Source organism: Bradysia coprophila, unplaced genomic scaffold, assembly GCF_014529535.1.
Source record: "Bradysia coprophila strain Holo2 unplaced genomic scaffold, BU_Bcop_v1 contig_200, whole genome shotgun sequence".
Lineage (NCBI taxonomy): Eukaryota > Metazoa > Arthropoda > Insecta > Diptera > Sciaridae > Bradysia > Bradysia coprophila.
In genome coordinates, this window is record NW_023503464.1 from 1,100,940 (window position 1) to 1,114,235 (window position 13,296).

Sequence of the window (13,296 nt, forward strand, 5' to 3'; positions counted from 1 at the left end):
AGGGTTTTGACCTTGTCGTGTATTAGCCCCAATTATTACAGAAAATGTTGTTTCTGTTTCATAGTTCCCGAATACAGATCTGTGTGTTTGGAAAAATATGGTCTAAGATCTTCACTAATCTCCACAGAAAAAAATATTTTTTTTGAAAAAATTCGATTTTACATGCATTTTTCATAGTTGGGAACGGTTGTGACCTCTTGGGAAGTACAAAGTACAACTTGAGTGATCATTTATTGACTGCAAATGAATGGCGAACGGTTCTTTTCATTTTATAAAGTCAATTTAATGAGGCAGAGTAAAAGTAACTCAGGCAGGAGCGCGCAGGAGCGCTTGTTTGACTAGGGACCTGAATAATCTAGTAGCCGTATGTTTTTTGCGAATTAAATTTTTCAATTTATGTCAGTGTTCATTTGAGTTCATTTTCATACAGTGTATTAAGTCCCTCATTTGACGTTTCAATAATGAACCGCTCCTGCCAGGTTTACTTTTACTCTGCCGTGGGTTTTCCACCCTCTACGAAGTAGGACGAAAGCTACATTTTCAAGGCCAATGATGGGATCGGACCGTTTTGGGCCTTACATGTTCATCGCTTTACTCCTGTTTCACGACCAAAAATAAGTTGAAAGCACTGAAAAATATGGGTTTACTGGTCAGAAATTTTACTTCGACTACATTTTTGACTTGGACCACAATTTATTTGGAGTGTATTATATTAGGAACGACAGAGGCCAAGTCGAGCTACACTTCCATGGATAAGCCAGCAGGAATGTCCAAACGTTTACCATATTTTGAGTCAAAAGTCTAGAACGGGCTGCGGCGCTTACCGATGATTATACTTTTAATGAAGGTTTACTAGAGACCTATTTTCCTACAACATTTCAACTTTTAGAAACATTTCTATCTCGAGCTATCGCAAAGAAACTGTTTTCGCGACCCCTTGACATGTTACTACTTTTCACGTGTTCACTCTGAAAATGAGAAACTAACACGAAAAGTAAAAAATACCTATTTCTTAGAATTGAAAGACGATTCAAACGAGCCCGGATCGCCGAACCATTGTACCCGATTTTCACCGAAATTGGTTGAAGTTTTGGCGATAGGTTTTTTCCAAGGTGAAATGAAATGTCAAACCGTCATCCATAGAGCCATAACCTCAACACTATTAACAATGTAATTGTCAAAATAACAAAGAAAAATAAGTTGTGGTTATGGTTCTATCGAGGGTTCTATGGGTGACATCAGTTCGTGTTCTGTTCATTTTGTTCGGCTTAACCGTTGCTTGGAAGAAACCTATATCATTCTTAATAGTAGATTATTCACCTTTGTCCTCATGTTTGTTTAGACATTTGAGGAGTTATTGCATGAGCCGAAGGCGAATGTTATAACCCCAAGTGTCTAAACAAACATGTGGACAGAGGTGAATACGCTATTTTATCTATGGCGAAATAATAGCACTTTTTCACTGCTATTATTTCACCTAGGTAGATAAATGTCAATTTTTTATATCAATTTAGTATGACCACGCATATGACGGAAAAATTTCGCCTTCGGCGCTTAAAAGCACAATTTTCATGTTTTTCAAAATCTAAACATTTCACGTAGCAACCAGGTTAAAAATCGACGCGTCTAAAACGGGCCCCTTTGCTAAAAGAAATAGGGCCCCTAAAATAATTTCCACCCCAGTCAAAAATGCTTATAAAAGGCTCTGCTTCTAGTAGTTTAAGAATACGAAGATCTCATATTTCATTAATGTTCTTGCTCTTGTAATCGAGAGTTCTTGTACCATTTCAGATTTATATGAATTTTTCCAGGATCTACTGGATTGTGGGGCACTTTTGTACGTTGGCAAGACCGTATTCTTGCAGCGAGCCTATAACTACGCTAATTTTTTGACATTCATTACATGACGCCATTGTTATTCTGTTCAACTGTCAGTTGCAAATTTTTAAACTTTTGGAGCACTGCGGCGGTTCATATTTTCGAAAATCGAAAACTACGCCTGCGGGTCTTTTGCTAAATTATAGCTATTTTCATAATAAGATAGTAAATGGAAGTGTTTTGCGCACTAGATTGACGATACGAGCGAAGCGAGTTCGGCAACACATCGTGATCGCAAAACCCCATTTACTACCATGTTAGGAACAAGGTTTTATCTACTGTAATGTCATAATCACAATTAAAAACTCATTTTTGTGGAGCAGAGCTTTCAGAGCAAATATATTTTTCATTTAAAGCGCATTCAGTATTTATTGTCCGAATATTCTACGGAAAATATTGTGTTCATCGCAAAAATATCAGCCAGATCTTTAACGCGTTGACGGCGACCTAAACGGCTAAAATGACTCTACTTGCTATCCACTATTCAAAGTATTCCTCATCTATCGATATGCTGAGCCCACGCTGGTAGACACGCATATAGTGTTGATACAATAGACCGTTACATAAATAATTCTCGTACAAAGTACAACGGACACATGGTAACAATTACCAAATCTACTACTTGATTTGATGTTGAAATTTTGCTTCATTTATCTTTGAGTTCTGAGAGAGACTAAAAGAAAATCTTTTACTTCATTTGTTGTAACATTCATTTGGTTTATATGAAACCACATGCATGAGAACACATTATTTTGGTTTGTCGTCGATAGCAGATGAAATTCAATGAGGTATCGTTGATAAATGCATGTATGTCAGCTGTATGACTATTAAGACCACTGGAAGCTTGGGAAATATTCTTTACTAGAGTTCACCCTTTTTATAAACTATGTTGGTAGTAAGCATACTCGCCTCTACTTATATTACTTAATCACTGTGGGTGTCCGTCCATTTTTAATAGCAATAAAAGTTTCTAGCATTGCACAAGAACAATCAAATATTTTGTGAAGCGAGCAGTTCCACTCCATCGATATCTACCACAATGCATTTAAAGTGAACGACTTCGAAAATCGATGATTATCTCAAAGGGATAATCGATAATACATTTTGATATCGCAAAAGAACAAAGGAAACGTATTTTAAATCAATTAAATAAAAGCGAAACCGAAAGACTTTACTTAATAATTTATAACCTAAACTGCACAGACTGATAAAGGACTTTTAAAAAGTGTATATTGTGTATTATTATATGGCATAAGCGAAGGCATCTCTAAACCTCAGCACTACAATTCGAAATATAAATGTGTACGAGAGAAGAAAAAAAAGTATTAAATAAAGAAATCTTTTGGTATTGTAATATGCGCATATAGATCACCTTTCGTATAATTTCTGTGCAGTGCAGTAGCAAAATGCGGCATAAAAGAACTAAATAAATTTGCAAATATGGTGGTTACAGCGGATGTAGGAATAATTTATTATTGACAGTTTTGATTTACATTCATTTTTTTGTATTTTCGTCTTCTTCTCTTCTCTTCTGCACACAGTCAAACATTTTAGCTGTGGTCGCGTTTCGATACATAACTTTTGAAAGGCGCATATCGCATCTCATATTTTGAATTTTTAATTACCGGGGGTCTTGGATGCAGGACTTAATTGAAAGTATAGGGTAAGTCTTGAAGAAAACTCAATAATTATTTGCTTAACGAGGGACATGTTTGGCTTATGGAGGTTTGAAAAAAGAAAACCGTATATACACGTCCAAAAGCGAATGTGCTCTGTTTGGTGATGAGTTTAAATTTCATTTCCACTATGATTCGCTAAATTTGTTCATGAGCAAATTGGTATGGTATGGTCATTGAGCATTGTAACAATTACCACTGTCGCCATGGCATGTTAACTGAAAATGTTGGAAGACGTATTTAATTATATCACAGATTAAAACAGTGGTCCAATGTCTTTCTTACTGTTCAAACTCTTACACTTTCCACAGGTCTTACTGGAATTTCGGACATATAGGAATGAAGAAGATGGTTTGAGTTCAATTGTAATTCATTCATATGAGAATAAACGGCATATGAAGCAAAAAACATAGCTAACGCCGACCCGTACGAAACACCTATTCGTACCAAAAGCCTTTAGTGTGAAACTCTTTATTTCTCTTACTTCATACTCTTCTCTACTGAAAAGCTATTCGCCCTTTATTATATAGCTCTATATGCCTGTATATAGCTCAATATAGCTGTATATAGGTAAATATAGATGTCCGCCATATATGGAATGTCTGAAACACCCCATACACACCTTTCAAACAAAAAAACAAAAACAAAATTTACTCGAGATATTGACAAAATACTTCACGTTCACTGTATGGCCGAGTAGAAAGATAAGAGCTCACTTCAAGAGACCTAGCTCACGCTCCGGTTAACCTAATTTCATAAACTTTTTTTCCCCTGATTGGTACAGTCAATATAGATAGGTATATAAAGCGAAATATGTTCAAATTTGGGCGCCCTACAAGCAAAAAATGCTTGCCGCACTGTGCCTGGTTCACACTCACGAGTCGGTCATCCGATTTCTTTAATCTTTTTTTTTTGTTAAGTGTAACGTTTAAATGTCCGGGGATATCTTCGAAAAACCCAAAAGCACTTATTGGGCCCCAATTTTTTCTCAATGTGTAGCATGAAAGAAACGTTCCTAAGCGTACCCAAGCTTCATAATCTGGGTAGTTACGTACATAGAAGAATGACATGAATGGCGTAACCCATTCATAATAAATTTTGTGTACAAATATCTGAAGACTAGGCCCACAATGTGAAATACAATGCTTTATTGCATGAGAGAATACGAGACAACAACATGTAGCGTGAATGACAGCTAGCGAATAACCTTTGATTGAGCACTCTAGGTAAGTAATTTTTCGGCCACAACACACTCGAATGCAATAAAAATTATTATTTACAGTCAATTCTTCACCCATTTTAAAGAGCATCGCTACGTACGTATGTACACTTGTCATCTGTTATCGACATCGATGACAAAAATAGACGATAAGCTACAACTTATGGGGCCTTTTTTTATGATATAAATATATATGTTAAACAAATGAAGTAGACGATTTTGTAACAGCCTCTTGAAAATACTGATATCAAAAGAAGTAGCATAGTCGATACGTAATGTTCACTGATGAAGGCAAACGTTGATTAACCATTAAAATCAATACGAAAATTCTTCACCATCTCCTCTTACACGAACGACGGTCATCAAAAATATGCTGCCTTATTGCTAAAATTGATATAGTACCATTTACAGAAACCATAATATCCATACGATCGCAATTTTCTTTATTTAAAAAATAAACTGAAGAACGGAAGCATAAAATGCTTAAAATTATGGTGTCTTGTACATTGATCAGAAGAGAGTATACAACATCTCAGCTAATACATCTCGATGTTCACCTTTGCTACTGTGTGTAATCTAAAAAATTGTTTATATGAGCATAATATACCTGACCATTTAAAAGAGCTATGATAAAACATTATAAGTTTTATATGTTCGCAGTACTCGTAAGGAATGAGATTTGGTCGGTGTTGAACGGCTATGTCATCTGTTTTTGCCAACACTTTTAACAGAAGTAAGCGATGAGCTCTCGCTGCTATGGTATTATCTATCAAAATGTGAAGTACAAGATTTGGTGTTAGTAGAAGTACTAGATTCAATGATTATATTGTTGAAACTATGAAGTTGCAAAGAGGATTCATCGAGTTTAATTCTCAAATTCAACCAATTAAATCGTATTTGAGAACTAATCCCAACGAATTCATTTATCCCTCCGCCTTATAGGCATAATACACGTTCATAAGTAACTAAATTACACGGTGAACACATCAACGCTATCAAAGTCTTCAGGATTCAATACACTCGCGACTTCTAGTGTTTTGTTTAACCTTTGTTTTATTGCCGCAGTAATTAAAATGTTAAATCTTTTTCAATTTATTGAGGATGTGCAGATAAATTGCAATATTTCTATAAAATATGTCGAAGACATTATTACTACTACAATATACCCAGCCAGGCCTGTCTATAAATCGGCAAGATAATGTTCTGTGTATTTTACAAAACATTTTCCCGCACAAGTCAATTTTCTGATTATCAAAATGATTGTATAATGCAGCCAATTGGTTGCGACAAAGTAAATTACTGTTCAGTGTGTCGGATGTGCTTTGTAGATGGGTTAATTTCATTTATATCAGAAAGAATGTTCTGATGATGAATTCATATTTTGTAACTTAAAAAGTGTAACCAGAGTGTAGCGAGAGCTAAAAATCCTAAAAGTTGGAATCATAAAACTTGGTGATATATTTCTGGCCAAGACATTCTTCGAATCGATTTTTTTATTATGAAGCCATGATGGCTCATTTTTGGTCAAATGGAGAAAAATGTAGAACACAGCCAGATCTACATTTTTCTACATTTGTCAAAAAATGAACCATCGTTCATGGTAAAAAAATCGATTTGAAGAATGTCTTGGGCGGAAATATTTATGTCACTCAATTTTATGATTCTTTCATCTGCATAAGTCATATACTTTGTTCCATCAAGAGAGGGGATTTATTCGTCCACAGAGCTTGTATGTTAGAAGCGGGTCTTCCAGCGAAACGCATTTTTCATGGCTTTTGTGCGAACAGCCATTTGATCGATTCGAAATAGTGAAAAACTGGGATAGAACTGCTTTTCTCACCCGTGTGGTTACAATCTTTGGCTTTCAATCGGGGTGCCAACTTAACAGAAATAATTATTTACAAAACTAAAGAAACATTGCTTCTGAAAGGTGGTGACCGTCACGTGACCACAGCATAGTGATGCCCCACATTACCGATTCGTCGATTCATGCAAAGCTACTTCGCGATTCTTACGAATGTGCGAAACCGAAATTTATTCCGCCGATCAATTAATTATTGGTCATTACCTTTACTGATTTCACTTGAAATGAAATTATTTACTTGTAATGCACATTATTATTAACCAGAAGTTGCAGATAAAAAACACCCTACTCGCAAAACAGAGTAAAAAAAAGCCGAGCCAAAGAACAAACTCATGTCCATTGTTAATTGTACATTGGTCGGTATCGTGGTCGGATCTCTTTGATGATCAAAAACAACCTTTCGAGACGCGCCGCACAGAATGATCAAAATCTGTTGATCACATAACAATCGAATGGTAGAAAAAAAAAACAGTTTTCAGTAATAAAATGTGCATGGATCTTGCGAAAAATTACTTGGTTAAGTTTTTGGTATGTAAATTAATAAAATATATTACACCTTTTTACGATATCAAAATCTTTAGATTTGTCTAAAATAATTCGCCATTCACATTAATGTACCTACTATATCGATATACCGGTCTGGGAAATATGTGAGAAATTCTGCCGAGCTATGGAGGCTCTTTCTTCGCTCAAACTATTTTACGATACGATTAATGATTGAAAATAGTATTTTTTGTTGATAGTGATGAAAAATTGAATTTTTCAGGACTAGTCGCAAGCTTGTCCCAACGAGACGAAACACAAAATCAAAACTGTCACTCTAATTTAATTTTTTCTGCGTATTAGATACCAACGATTCGATAGAGAAACCACGGTCAAAAAATATCCTCGACGCTTGTGTGGCTAGTGATGATCAAAAACGGAAAAAATGCACTTTACTTACAGAAATTTCTCTATGTACAAAAAGCTAAATGGTATGGTGGTGTGGGCGTCATTAGAAAGGTAATTTCATTTCCTTTCAGGGCATCTCCCACTAGCCACACAAGCGTCAATGAATTTTTTTAAAAGGCTGTTTTGGCTTCGAACACTTTTCTGGGTGTGTGAGGTGAAAATAGTCTAAAACAACCTGTTTGTACAAGGAATATCAAAATGCTTGTGAGGAAACAATCAATTGTTAGGCCAGTTTGTATGTGGAGGCTTCAATTGTTTCTGACAAGTAATTCGACCAGTGTTTCGATCTCAGAGAGAATGAAATACATCTTTCTCGACGTTTTTGATCGGCAGTAGAAAAATACCATTTCTCATCAGGGCATGCGGCAACAGTGGTACTTGCTCTAAGAACACTGCACCAATTTACTCACAAGTCATTAGCAAACTTGCTAACTTGTGGCCAGTCTATGGTAAAGCTACCATAGAGCGAATAGACCAAGGGCTAGTAAATGTGGACATATAAACGTACTACTACTACACAGATGAGTATAATGTATTTTAGACTATTTACCGAATTTTCATACATTTTCCAGAAATATTTTTTGTGAAAATTAAGGAAAATGTGGGAAAACTAGAAAAATGTTGGAAAATTCAAGAAAATGTTTTCCCAATAATATTCTTCTACACCTTTAAGGTTACAAAATAGTTATTTGTGCTACCGATAGTAATAGAATGATAATAGAATGTAACGGCTACATGAGGTATTGGCAGTGGATTGATTCTAATAAAGCGACTGTACTGATCGAGATATTTATTCAGAGAGGCACTCTTTTGAAGCCTACCGAAATCGGACGCATTTTCCAGTGGACTTTTTTATATGTGCCTAGAAAGGTCTTCGACCCTAGAACCCAAAACCACTTTCAAAAAAATTCTTCGAAGCTTTTGTTACTGGTGAAAGGTGATCAAAAACCGAAAGCTTGCACTTTTCTTACCAAAATTTCTCCGGGTACACGAGCCGTACATGGTCGTGTGGGTGTCATTAGAAAGGTAATCACATGTACTATTGAGCCAAATAGAGACTCATTGGTTTTAAAATTAATCCACACTGAAATATGTGCAGTTGAAGTTTTCAACCGAAAACTTGCACTTTTCTTACCAATATTTCTCTAATTACACGAATATTTCAAATATTTCAGTGTGGATTAATTAATTAATTAATTAATTAATTAATTAATAAAAAACCAATGAGTTTTATTCGGCTCAATAGTACATACATGTGATTACCTTTCTAATGACACCCCACACGACCCTGTACGGCTCGTGTACCCGGAGAAATTTTGGTAAGAAAAGTGCAATTTTTCGGCTTTCGATCACCTTTCACCAGCCATAAAGGCCTCGAAATTTTTTTTTGAGAGTGGTTTTGGGTTTTAGGGTCGAAGTCCTTTCAAGGTACCTATAAAAAGTTCCACTAGAAAACACGCCCGATTTCGGTAGACTGTTTTTCAAAAGAATCCCTCAGAATAAATTAGATTCACAAAAATGAATTTAGCCGCCTACATGACTCAAAAACATTTAATTGAGAATTCAATGAAACATTGACTCTAACATGAAGTATAAAACGAGACATGTACGTACACGAGGGCTTGTCCGAGTTCTAATGTGATGTTCATTCCTTGTTATGTATCGCCATTACACCAATACACTCTTGCATGCATAGTAAATGCTTTTTTAGGCATTGGGACTAGTTGTGTGTATTGTCATTCGAGGCCGCAGGCCGAGTGGGAATATACTCATCGTGTGCTTAAAAAAGCATGAATCACCTCGTTTCATGAAAAGCATCGTCCCAAAAAAAGTCAACGAAAATTTCACTTTCACTGAGTTAAGTAAAGGAATGTTTTCACAGAGGTAAAGACCTATTTGAAAATTATCAGTCGCAAATGCGCAGATGGATGAAGAAAACTAAAAAAAAATCTGAAGACGAATGTTCTTTTCAGATTTCCTTTTTCACTGTGAATGTTAACTCTCAACTCAAAGAAGGAAAACCCACCCACTCCTGACATATAAATTAGAATTTAAATATATTAATCCCACTACACAATTCGAACGCAAAATCTTCGGCAAAAACGATTTGCATTGGTAATATGCACATGTCATAAGCGAAATGTGTACTTTTAGCATTAGCCATAAATCTGTACAATATGTGCAGTGCATGGTATGGTACTTGATGAATGGTAACTTAAAGTTATTGCAGCGATCAGTACTCCTTATCCGAAAGTCTGTTCAACTAAGTGATTTCTGAATAAAATTTATGAAAATTTATGAGGTTGACTCTGTGCTCAATAAAGCCAATGAACGATAATAAAAGTGCATATGGGTTTATTGTATATGTAAGTGTTGCGCAAATAAATTATATCGATCGAAGAAATCGTATAACCATAATAACCAAGTTCGCTTGACCATAAGTCAACGAAATATGTCGTAAATGTAAGGAAATGGTAACATCGTAAAAAAAACAACAACACAGAGCGCATCGCACCTTGTGAATTTGACCGTTAAGATATGTATGGTGCACACACCACACAATGTAATATCTTCACTTTTTATAACTAGTTTTTATTTTCATTTCGTTTTATACACATGATGTGTGCGTATATTAGGATTTATTGAAACGGGTAGGTAAATTACCACCTGCGCAGGTGTTGCGAAGTGGAATGTTTTTACTTTTTTATTTAGCTTTTATTGTGGATATTATAAATTTTATTTCGTGACCCGATAAATGCACCTTATTGGTGTATGATTGGCCTGGAAGACGTTTCTAAAATCAGCAAAGTTCCACTTATTGCTCCGAGTAAATTTTCCATTTTGTTGGTTTGGGGTCGTTCATAAATTCTTCAAATTTGTTTAATTTGGCAAGGAAGAATCCTTGAATTTAGAGATAAATTGCATTTCAGGCCCCTTAACACGTCATCCGTTAGTATACGTTACAACCCAGTTCGACTACATCTGGTCACTGAATTAGGCTACGTTGGCTAATAAGAAACGAACTTTACCTAAGCTACATGCAGAGCCACCATCCAGGTGCCTGCAAAAACTAGAAGAACTCCACCAAAAATCAACCATGAAACATGATGCATTTTGACAGGGGTTGGGTGTTTTCGGAAATTCTGCTTTCTGTGTTACGTAATTTATGAGCGGCATCCTTTCTTGAAATAAAGACTGCCATTTAATGTTTTCACTTCATTCACATTGTGAAAGCGTGATTTATGCAACAAGTTGCGAAATGAGGTTCTTTTTGTCATTGTAGCCCGAGCGAAGTGAGGGCGACAAGCGAAAATGCCTAAAAGCAACCGTCCACAACAGATACATATACAAGTTTTCATGCTAAGGGCCTAAATGGTTGGAATTTCCTATTTTCTCCTCCAACCAGGTTTGGAATCATCTTGAAAATTTTGGCTAATTTTTGGAAACTTTAGAAATTAATGATAAAATTGTTGTATTGCTTGGTCAGTAATTCAACATTGACAAAGTGTTGTATTGCTTTGACTTGACCAAAATTGTTGAAAAAATTTCTTTTATGCCACGAAGGGCGAACGAAACATGTTACCGTTTACGAGTCGTGACGAAACGTTTTACCGTTTACAATCATAGGCGGACGAACAAATTAGAAATTAATTCCTTAGACTCAGACTTCACACCTCGAGCTGGGGACCAGGCCCTGATCCCAGTCAGGGTCTCTTACAAGGGTAAGGGAAAAGCATGTCGTCTTACCCGTCGGCCTTTCAAACTTCCCAGAGACTGTCCTGATTGTCTATCAAGAATTCCTTAGGCCAGTCTAAGGTCTGCAGCGCTGGGCCGCCGCTCAAGTTGTTACAACTTATATATCTCTGTGTGTTACAGAGGTAACTAACAACAACGGCTCCGCTCGGTCTGACAATCTTTCTCAATCAATCAATATAGTGGAATTACCTTTCTGGCCAGTGCTCTTACAACACCACTAGATTCTATTACATAAGTTATTTCGCCATCACAACTATGTTCTGACATAATCTGTTCCTTCCCTTCCCTAAAATATTTCTTTCATGTCCAATGCAAAATCTTTTACTTCATTAGTTTTGACACTTATTTTGCTAGAAATTAGTGAACAGACTGGATTCTGATCGCTTATTTTGTTCGTCGTTGTCGATTACAGATGGACAGATGAAATCGTCCTCACAAAAATCCATTTTCATGTGAGGTCAAGGTGGTCAAATCATAGTCACAACCAACGTTCTGTGATACAAGCAACAGAACAGAATTTAAATAAAGTGTCTGCTAGATGCATCTATCAATATATATTAGCCGCCATCAGTTGAAACAGGCCAACCTCGACGAACTGACCACATTAACCGAGAAATTCATACTGAAGCAAATGAAAATTCTGAACGAATTTCTCGAATTGCATCCGCTGTCATTCATCGAATTCATACCAGCCGCTCTCGAATTCTCGTTCAATTACGTGTTCAACGAGGGAACGAACATGATTTTCGAGAACAACGAACTGACATTCACGAATTTCGCCATTCATTGCATCAATTTGATGAAGGGAATACTGTCCAGTAACACGTACAATACGTACATTCAGGGCAGTGTGCCGAAGGAGGTGGACGTTCCCGTTGCGATTGCAGCTAAAAAGGATTTCTTTACGCCCGCGCGTTTGAGTTACATTTGCGAGAAAATCGTGATGCATTACTTCCTGTTGACGCAAAGTGAATTGGAGCAGTGGGACGACGATCCGGAAGCGTTCTGTTCGGATGAGACTGGAGAATCGTGGAAATATGCTCTCAAGGTAAGGTTTTCATTTCCGATTCTTCTATTCAATTGATCTCATATCATCCAACGGACACACTACCAGCCGTGCACCGAACAATTCTTCCTCACACTGTTCAACCAATTCCGCGACGATATGACCGTGGAGATGACGAAATACATTAAAAGCACACAGGGTCGTGTGCTGAACGATGAATCGGATTTGAAGAGCATACTGGCCAAAGATGCCATCTACAATGCGGCCGGTTTGGTTTCATTTAATTTATAAGATGAGGTATGTGATCAATATTTACATAGATTGCGTGCGCCCTCGATTCAATCAATATCTACCATCAGATCGACTTCGACGAATGGTTCACCAATCAATTGGTCCACGAAATCAAAATTCGAGGAAATCGTTTCCGCATCATTCGTCGTCGTGCTATCTGGTTAATAGGTCAATGGACTGGTGTCAAATTCGTCCACCGTTGCGGGTATCCTCGTGCCACGTCATATCTCGGACGGTTTGGTTGACTGCCTTTTCACAAACCGGACACTTCCGTTGGTATCTGTTTGTCGAGTTGTTTTTTCTTGCCTCACCCCACACGAACCGTTCTCCTTCTCGTAACTGCATATGCCATACATTGCTCGTTGCATTTCTTATTTCCGTGCGACCATTGACGTTGATCCGACTAAACATTTTGAAATGTACTCCATCGTCACAATCGTCTAGCACAGAGTCATCACTATCGGAAATATCGTCAGAAGCGAAATCGTCGCCAGAAGAATCGGTCCCTGTGGTCCCGGATGCTGTGTCCCAATCATCACGCACAGAGTTGTCACTATCGGAATGAATTGCGTCAGAAGCGAAATCGTCGCCCGAAGAATTGGTGTTGTCATCGGCTGTGTCATCCGTTGCAAATTGAGATGGATCTACTTCATCG

The 13,296-nt window shown here is 36.9% G+C and overlaps 1 pseudogene; it reads left to right on the top strand.

Moving 5' to 3' along the window:
- The first annotated feature begins 11,882 nt into the window (after positions 1–11,882).
- LOC119075392 lies at positions 11,883–12,892 on the top strand (annotated as a pseudogene).
- Positions 12,893–13,296: the final 404 nt, after the last annotated feature.